Source organism: Trachemys scripta, chromosome 4 (genome assembly GCF_013100865.1).
Source record: "Trachemys scripta elegans isolate TJP31775 chromosome 4, CAS_Tse_1.0, whole genome shotgun sequence".
NCBI classification, from domain to species: domain Eukaryota; kingdom Metazoa; phylum Chordata; order Testudines; family Emydidae; genus Trachemys; species Trachemys scripta.
In genome coordinates this window covers 15,461,737-15,469,936 of record NC_048301.1, presented here as the reverse complement: position 1 = coordinate 15,469,936, position 8,200 = coordinate 15,461,737, and the positions used below count along the sequence as shown (strand labels likewise).

The following is an 8,200-nucleotide window of genomic DNA, read 5'->3' as shown; positions in this document are numbered from 1 at the left end:
GAGGGCGCTGGGGGGGAGGGCAGCCAGAGCCCTGGAAGGAGGGCGGAGTGCCCGGCCGGGGCTCCTCTCTCCCCGGCGGCCGGGTGGAGGGCGCTGGGGGGGAGGGCAGCCAGAGTCCTGGAAGGAGGGCGGAGTGCCCGGCCGGGGCTCCGCTCTCCCCGGCAGCCAGAGCGCCGCACCGCGCCGCCCCCTCCAGGTGCTGCCCCAAGCACAAGCTTGGTGGGCTGGTGCCTGGAGCCGGCCCTGTGCAGGAGGCAGAAGCTTGGCTCTGCTGCAGCCAAGCTTCCCCCCTCCCCCGCTTCTTCCCACAGCTTGGTGCATTCCAGCCCCTCCTCCTCTCCCTGCCGGCGATGGCCCTTGCGAGGGGGAGTGGAGCCGAGCCGAGCGGCAGCGTGCTCACTGCTCCATAGAGGAGGCAGAGAGAGGTAGGGATAGAGCCTGGGGGAAGGGAGTGGAACAGGGCATATCCCTCCCAGCCCCTTGCCATGAGCTGCTCAGGGCAGGGGGCTGGGAGCACCCCCACAAGCCGAGCACCCCATCCTTCTGCCCTGTACCCCCCTCCCCCTCCAGCCCTCTGCCCTGACCTTGAGTTGTCCCCAACTCCCAGCCTTCTGCCTTGCACCTCCACACACACCCCAGCCCTCTGCCCTGAACCCCCGCCACACCCAGCCTTCTGCCCTGCATCTCCACATACATCCCAGCCCTCTGCCCTGACCTCGAGTCGCCCCCAACACCCAGACTTCTGCCCTGTACCCCCACACACCCCCAGCCCTCTGCCCTTACCCCTGAACCCCTCACACATCCAGCCTTCTGCCCTGCACCCCACACCCACCAGCCTTCTGCCCTGACTCCTGAATCTCCCCACACCCCCAGCCTTCTGCCCTGAACCCCCCACATCCCCACTGCCCCCTGCCCTGACCTCCGAACCCCCCCCCACACCCAACCTTCTGCCCTGCACCCTCTGCCCTGACCCCTGAACCCCCCCCCAGGTCTGGGGTCCCAGCTGCCGGCCCCTTGCCAGCCGGCATCCCGGCCACAGGCCCTGCTCTGCCCACTGCAGACCTAGGTGAACAGAACCCCAGGCTGGAAGAGGGCTGAGCAGGCTGGCGGCGTAAGATCAGCATTTTAATTTAATTTTAAATGAAGCTTCTTAAACATTTTGAAAACCTTGTTTACTTTACATACAACAATAGTTTAGTTATATAATATAGATTTAGAGAGAGACACCTTCTAAAAAACATTAACATGTATTACCGGCACGCAAAACCTTAAATTAAAGTGAATAAATGAAGACTCGGCACACCACTTCTGAAAGATTGCCTACCCCTGACGTAGTGAATGGGTCCTAGAAATCTGTCCATCAGAAATATCTAAATGATATCTGTCCTGAGGTTATGCTTCTGTGGCTAAGGGGATATGTCACTGCTATTCTAGTGCTTTGACATGATTGACACTTTTAAAAATTACTTCCTTAGCTAGCATTTCAGTAGGAGTTTTGGTATGGGATAAAGAAATATTCTTCTCCTTTACTTAGTGGACATGTGGTGACAGTTCTGACAAACACCTACTTCTAATTAAAGTCACTAAGGATAGTTATCCTCAATAAGTGTAATAAAGAGAAAATCCAGGAGCGGTTAATCATGCCTTGGTCAATCTGTAATGATCAAACAAGGGGCCTAATCCCACAACATGCTGAGTACCTTCAATTCTCTTCGGGAGGGTCTCAACACCTCCTAGGGAAGGGTCCCCTGTAAGCTTTGCCACTATTGCATTCAACAGGAAGCCATAGGAAAGGAGCAGAAGAAATCTCACTGTATTGAGCTGAGAATTTATTGTGATAACATATCAAGGGCCTGATTCCCCATTGTGTTATTCCAGTGTATCTCCAGTGGTTCACTAGCCTAAAACTGGAGAATCGGGCCTCTAGAGTGAGAATAAAAGTTCTTTGCTATAGAGTTGTATCTGTAAATTACTGCGAATAACGAGAAGCAGTGGGTTGCATGGAACTGAAAATGTAATTAACTGGAAAAAATGCTGCCCTCCATTTTAAAGTGCATCTAAGAACAATCATGTTGATTTTTTCAAGTGTTAGAGAAGTCTTACATCAGTGTTTCCTATTGTGGAAGCACTGTACACGCTGTGGCAACAATAAGATAGACACAGACATGGGAGGAGACCTAATACGGGGATCGACCTCCAACCTCTTGCATCCTGTGTCGATGAAAGACTCCATTGTGTGATGGGAGAAAAAACAAAAACAACCCTCCCCCTCCTGTGGTTTAACTACATATAATTTAAAGGCTCTGATCCTTAGCTGGGGCAAACTGATGTAACTATTGATTTAGGTGGAGCGAGGCAGGTTTACATCAGGTGAGGATCTGTCCCTATTACGCTATCTGGAAAATATTCCAGTTGAAGAGATATTGTTTAAAAATGTAAGGACATCTTTTAATACTGAAGCCAAACTCCTGAGCTGGCTAATTGAAAAACTGTTTAGCAAAATTACCTGGAAGAAAGAGAATACCGAGGTTGAAAAATCTGCTGACCTAACAATGTTTTAAGTTAGTCAAAGCTACAGAGGACTTTAAGAAACTCCAGAAGGATCTAAGAGAGTGAGTTGACATTGTGCATTATGGTGCAGTGGTCAAAGGTGAATTTCAGTCTTAGGGTATTTCTACACTACAATCTTGGGGTATGACTGCAGCTTGCGTACTTACCCGAGCTAGCTTGCGTACTGAACAGTGAAGATGTTTCAGTGTATGTTTCAGTGTGGGCTGTACAAGCCCACCCAAACCCCGGGTAATTACTGGCAGGGCACACAGGTAATTGCTTGTGGTCTGTTGGTTGAAGGAGATGTATCTTTGTGAAGCTCTCAATGAACAACTCAGCTATCAAAAAACAAACGTCATGAAATAAGCGGTGCTAACAAGGAATAGAGAATAATATGGAAAATCCTCACTTTAAATGCTGCTATTGGTTTGGGTCACCTCATCTCAAAAGAAAGAGCAGACATAGAGAGTTCGGGGGAAGGGAAGTGAACATGAGTTGCTACATGGAAATAGGGCTGAGGAGGGGATTCCATCAGAGGAGAAATTAGACTAGGGGCAATGTTCTTCTCTGTTATGCCAGTGGAAACCCATTCACCCGGGGAGGGGGGGGAGCTTTTTGGGATCAGGGGTGAGAGCAAAGGGGAGGAGAGAGATTTGATGAAAGGGAGATTCCTGAGGCTGAGGAGGAGATGGGAGAGAACTGGGTATAGGGGTGGGGTTTCTTGGTGTGGAGTAAGAAGAAATAGGATAGAAAGGAGGATTCTGAAGCCAAGGGGAGCAAGAAGTGAGAAATATGGAGAGGCAGGTTACTGGAGTGGATGGGTGGGGCTGAGAGATTTGGGGACTAGAGATGGGTATGTAATAAATTCTGGAGCCATAGTCCTCCTTAAACAACAGGTGATTATTAAGGAGGAAGAAAAGGCACCAAACTGCCAACTAAATGAGTTTCTTTCATGTAGCCCTGGTGGAAAAACAGGAATCTGACATTGCAAATGTTGACACAAACTTTTGACCTGCTCAGCTGTCTTCCAACATCTCCCTGTGAGTGGCGACCACACCTTTTCCTGGAACTCTCTGTGCAGCATGGAGACATCTAGTGGCCCAAGAGCTCAATTGTAAATAAACATAATTGGAGAGCTGGGAGGATAAGAGAGACTTGGAGGGTGAGGACAGAGTTGGAGTAAGACAGGGATGAATAATGAAGAGAGTACATTGTTCCTGGGAATCCACAAAGGAGGCAGAGTTGGAGGTGAGGGATGGGTCAACCTGAGGGATGGGTCAAGGAGGGTGAAGATACTGAGGGAGGATAGAGAAGGGGATTTTGGTGGGTAATGGGGAGGAAAGGGGAAAGATGGCTAGGGGGTTGTTATTGTGGGACAGGGGCAGAGATGTAGGTTCCAGAGATATGGAAGGGGGAAGAGAGAGGGATGTAGGGGGCCAAGAGACGAGAGGAGCAAGGAAACTGGAGATGGAGGGGTAAGCAGAGATGGTGAAAGGGGAGAGACGGGAGGAGAAGAGGGAGGGCAAGAGTGAAGATTGAAAGAAGATGCGGGGAGCAGAGAGAGAACTGGGGTGAATATGAAAGCAAAGGGGAAGGGAGGGAGACAACACAGATATGGATGGGAAATAACTGACACCAAGCACTGATGATGTTCGTCCATTGTTATCGATGAAGACCTCAACAACTCATTCTTTCAATGACCGGGCTCTGTGCGTCCGAAGATGACTGATCAGTCCAATTTGGGCATGGAACGTCCTGTCACATGTCGGGCAGACATGTAATGGCACTGTCGATGATGTACGAGCAGCTCTGGACTTGCGCAGCTCACGTTTTTTTTCAGCCTCAGCAATACGCCTCGCCTCAGAGATATTACTGCCTGTGTGAATGAGGCTGCGCCATGCTGAACGGTTCAGTGCGAAGGTTTCCCATGTGGCGGGGTTGATCTCGAGGGACTTCAAAGAGGTCTTCAGCGTGTCCTTGTCCTCCATGGGAGCGCTTTCCCTGAGTGAGTTCTCCGTAGAAGAGCTGTTTAGGAATGCGTTCGTCTGACATTCTCACGACATGTCCGGCCCACCTGGTCTGGGCTCTCATCAGCAATGTGTGAACTGAAGGCAGACTGGCTCTAGTAAGGACATCAGTATCGGGCACTTTGTCCTGCCATCTGATTTTTAGAAGCTTTCGCAGACAGGAAATATGGAAGTGATTGAGCCTTCGTGCATGACTCCGATAGACAGTCCATGTCTCGCAGGTGTACAGCAGAGTTGGAAGCACCACTGCTCGATAGACCTTCAGCTTCGTTGGTAGGTTGATCCCTCGACTTTCCCAAACATTGGAGAGCAATCGGCTAAATGCAGAGCTGGCTTTAGCAATTCTGCAGTTTACTTCGTCATTGATTGACACTGCTCGGGAAAGTGTACTGCCCAGGTACGTGAAGTGGTCCACTGTCTGAAGTCTCTGTCCATTTACAGTGATGGACGGTTCTGAGTATGGAGCGTGGGGAACTGGCTGGTGCATGACCTCAGTCGTCTTGATGTTAATGGTGAGACCGAAGTTGTTGCATGCAGTTGGAAACTTGTCCATTCTGGCTTGCATTTCTGGCTCTGTACTAGCATTCAGAGCACAATCATCGGCAAAGAGAAAGTCTCGAAGTACAGTTTCCTTCACCTTGGTGATGGCACGCAGTCGCCTCAGATTGAATAGTTTCCTGTCAATTCTATACTTCAGGCCTACTCCTTCAGTGCAGTGTTGAAAGGCATCAGTCAGAGTGGCAGAGAATATCATGCATGAACAAAGTGGGTGCTAAACCACACCCTTGCTGCAGTTGGTGACTGGGAAGGCCTCAGATGTTTCACCGTCATTCAGGACACAAGTCATCATACCGTGATGAAATTGACGTACCATTCATATAAATCTGTCTGGACAGTCAAATTTCGACATGATCCTCTGCAGGTCCTGGCGACTGACAGAGTCAAATGCTTTCGTGAGGTCCACAAAAGTTGTGTAGAGTTCACGATTCTGCTCTTGACATTTCTCCTATAGCTGACGCACAGCGAAGATCATGTCAATAGTCCCACGTCCCTTGCGGAAGCCACATTGTGATTCTGGCAGTAAGCCCTTCTCCAGGTGAGTGATCAATCGGTTCAACAGAACCCGTGCAAGAACTTTCCCCGCTGTAGAAAGTAGCGAGATTCCACGGTGATTGTCGCATACCTGGCGATTGCCCTTCCTCTTATAGAGGTGCAAGATGGACGCGTCTCTAAATTCTTGTGGAATGGTTCCCTGCTTCCAGAAGAACTGAAACAGCCCAGTGAGTTTCCGTAGCAGCACGGGTCCACCGACTTTGTACATCTCTGCTGGTATGGCATCTGACCCTGGGGCTTTGCCACTTGACAGCTGATTGATAGCTTTCTTCACTTCATCCTCTTCTAGTGAAGCATCCATAGAGTCATTGACTGCAACCTGGGGCATCTTGTCAATGGCCTCATCATTGATGACTGAGGGGCGATTGAGAATTGCTTCAAAGTGTTCAGCCCATCTTTGGAGAATCTGCGTCTTCTCTGTAAGGAGCACAGTACCATCAGAGTTCAGGAGGGGAAAGCTCCCAGAAGACTGTGGACCATAGAGTGTGTTGAGGGCTTCATAAAACTGCTTATAGTCATTCCTGTCCGCATATGCCTGTATTTCATCTGCTTTGGCGCTCAGCCACAAGTCCCGCATTTTGCACAGTCGGTTCTGTACTGTTCTGCGAGCGTTGATAAAGACGGTCTTCTTTGCCGCTGAGGATGGATTGTTTTGATATACACGATGCAGGCGGTGCTTCTCAGCAAGTAAGGCCTGGATTTCTGTCCAACCATTTTCGTCCAACCAGTCTTGCCGCCTGCATGTGGAGGGCCCCAATACCTTCGATGCAGCTGTATGGACAGTGTTGCTGAATCGTTCCCAGTCTTTCTCAGCGTCATCCTCAATACGAAGATCAGCAAGCTCATTCTCTAGGTCTTCCGCTAGATTTTCAGTGATGAGGCTGTTCTTCAGCTTCGACACATTGATCCTTTTGAGAGCCTTACAGCCTTGTGGTTGTCTCTTCGGCATGATACAGAGCTTCATTTTGGATACTATGAGCCTATGATCCGTCCAACAGTCAGCGCCACACATAGCTTTTGTAACCCCGACATCTTGTCTGTCCCTTCTCCTGATGATGACATAATCGATCAAATGCCAGTGCTTGGAACAGGGATGCATCCACGAAGTCCTGTTACGGGTAGGAAGGCAGAAGACCGTATTGCTGATCAGAAGGTCATGTGCTGCACAAGTTTTCAGCGGTAACAGGCCCTTGCTGTTACACTTTCCCACTCCATTTTTCCCCATGACTCCTTCCCAGGCTGCGGCATCGCATCCAACTCTTGCGTTAAAATCGCCAAGCAGAATCAGCTTGTCTGTGTGGTGCACTGACGATAGCAGAGTATCTAGTTCTTCGTAGAATTTATCCTTCACATCCTCTGGGTTGGTCATTGTAGGAGCATATGCGCTGATCAAAGTAGCTTATTTTCCTTTTTGAAGCGGAAGCTGCATTGTCATGAGCCGGTCATTCATACCCTTGGGGGAACTGGCAAGTTTCTGAACAAGATGATTCTTGATGGTGAAGCCAACTCCAGATTCGCGATGCTCATCACTGCTGCGGCCACTCCAGAAGAATGTATAGCCACCGCCTGACTCGGACAGCTGTCCTTCATTAGCAAGGCGAGTTTCGCTAAGGGCTGCAATGTCAATGTTGTAGCGTGCGAGCTCTCCAGCGACAAGTGCTGTTCTTCTCTCCGGTCTGTCTGCCGTGATGTTGTCCAGTAATGTGCGCACATTCCATGTGCCAATAGTGATCGGTGTCATTCTAAGTTTTGTTTTTGTTTTTGTTCGACCGCTTTTGTGGGATTCCCGCCAGCCGCGGTACGCTGGCCAGGGTAAGGTGAAGCAGCAATGTTTAGGGCACCTTTTCTAGCCCCCTCCTCATTCTACGGAGGTGAGCAGTGCAATCCTGAATAGGGCTGCTCAGTCGCTCAAGAAGATGCCGAGCTCCACTGCTGCTTTGGTCAGTGAGGAATGACCATTATGCCTGAGCCACCTATGTGCAGGTGCGCGGCTACAGCTCCCAATGTATCCACACCTGCTGCTTCGTTGCTCGCCCATCGCCACAGGACTTGATATGATGTAATATGATATGATGTCGAGTCTTTTCGCGTGAATTGGATTAAAGTGAGGGAGAGTTGCGCGACGTCAGCCTCACTCTCTCTTCCCAGTTCCTATCTGTATCCAGTGGCAGGACAGAAGTCGAGACGGCTGGAGACAGGGCAGGGCGCAGTAGATGACCAGGACGCCTATGTGTCTTGTTGTGCTCTTAAGCGTTCCACAACGCTTGCTGTCACCGCCTTCCTGACCATTGAACCAGGTTGAACCAGGTTGCCTCAGTCAGCCGGATCCAGCCTTTGCATGCAATGGGTAGACAGGCCCTAACTCAACGAGAGTCTCATACTCATTGGCTACCCTCACCTGGTTTAGCCCGCCAGTCGAGACGGTCTCCGGGGTGTGGCCACTGTCGCATGCTGACAGCTACTTGGAGCTACAGGTGAGAGCTGGGTGTCAAGTGGGGACCAAAGTGGAT

At 50.1% G+C, this 8,200-nt stretch overlaps 1 pseudogene; it reads right to left on the bottom strand.

Moving 5' to 3' along the window:
• Positions 1-4,533: 4,533 nt before the first annotated feature.
• LOC117876105 lies at positions 4,534-7,442 on the bottom strand (annotated as a pseudogene).
• Positions 7,443-8,200: the final 758 nt, after the last annotated feature.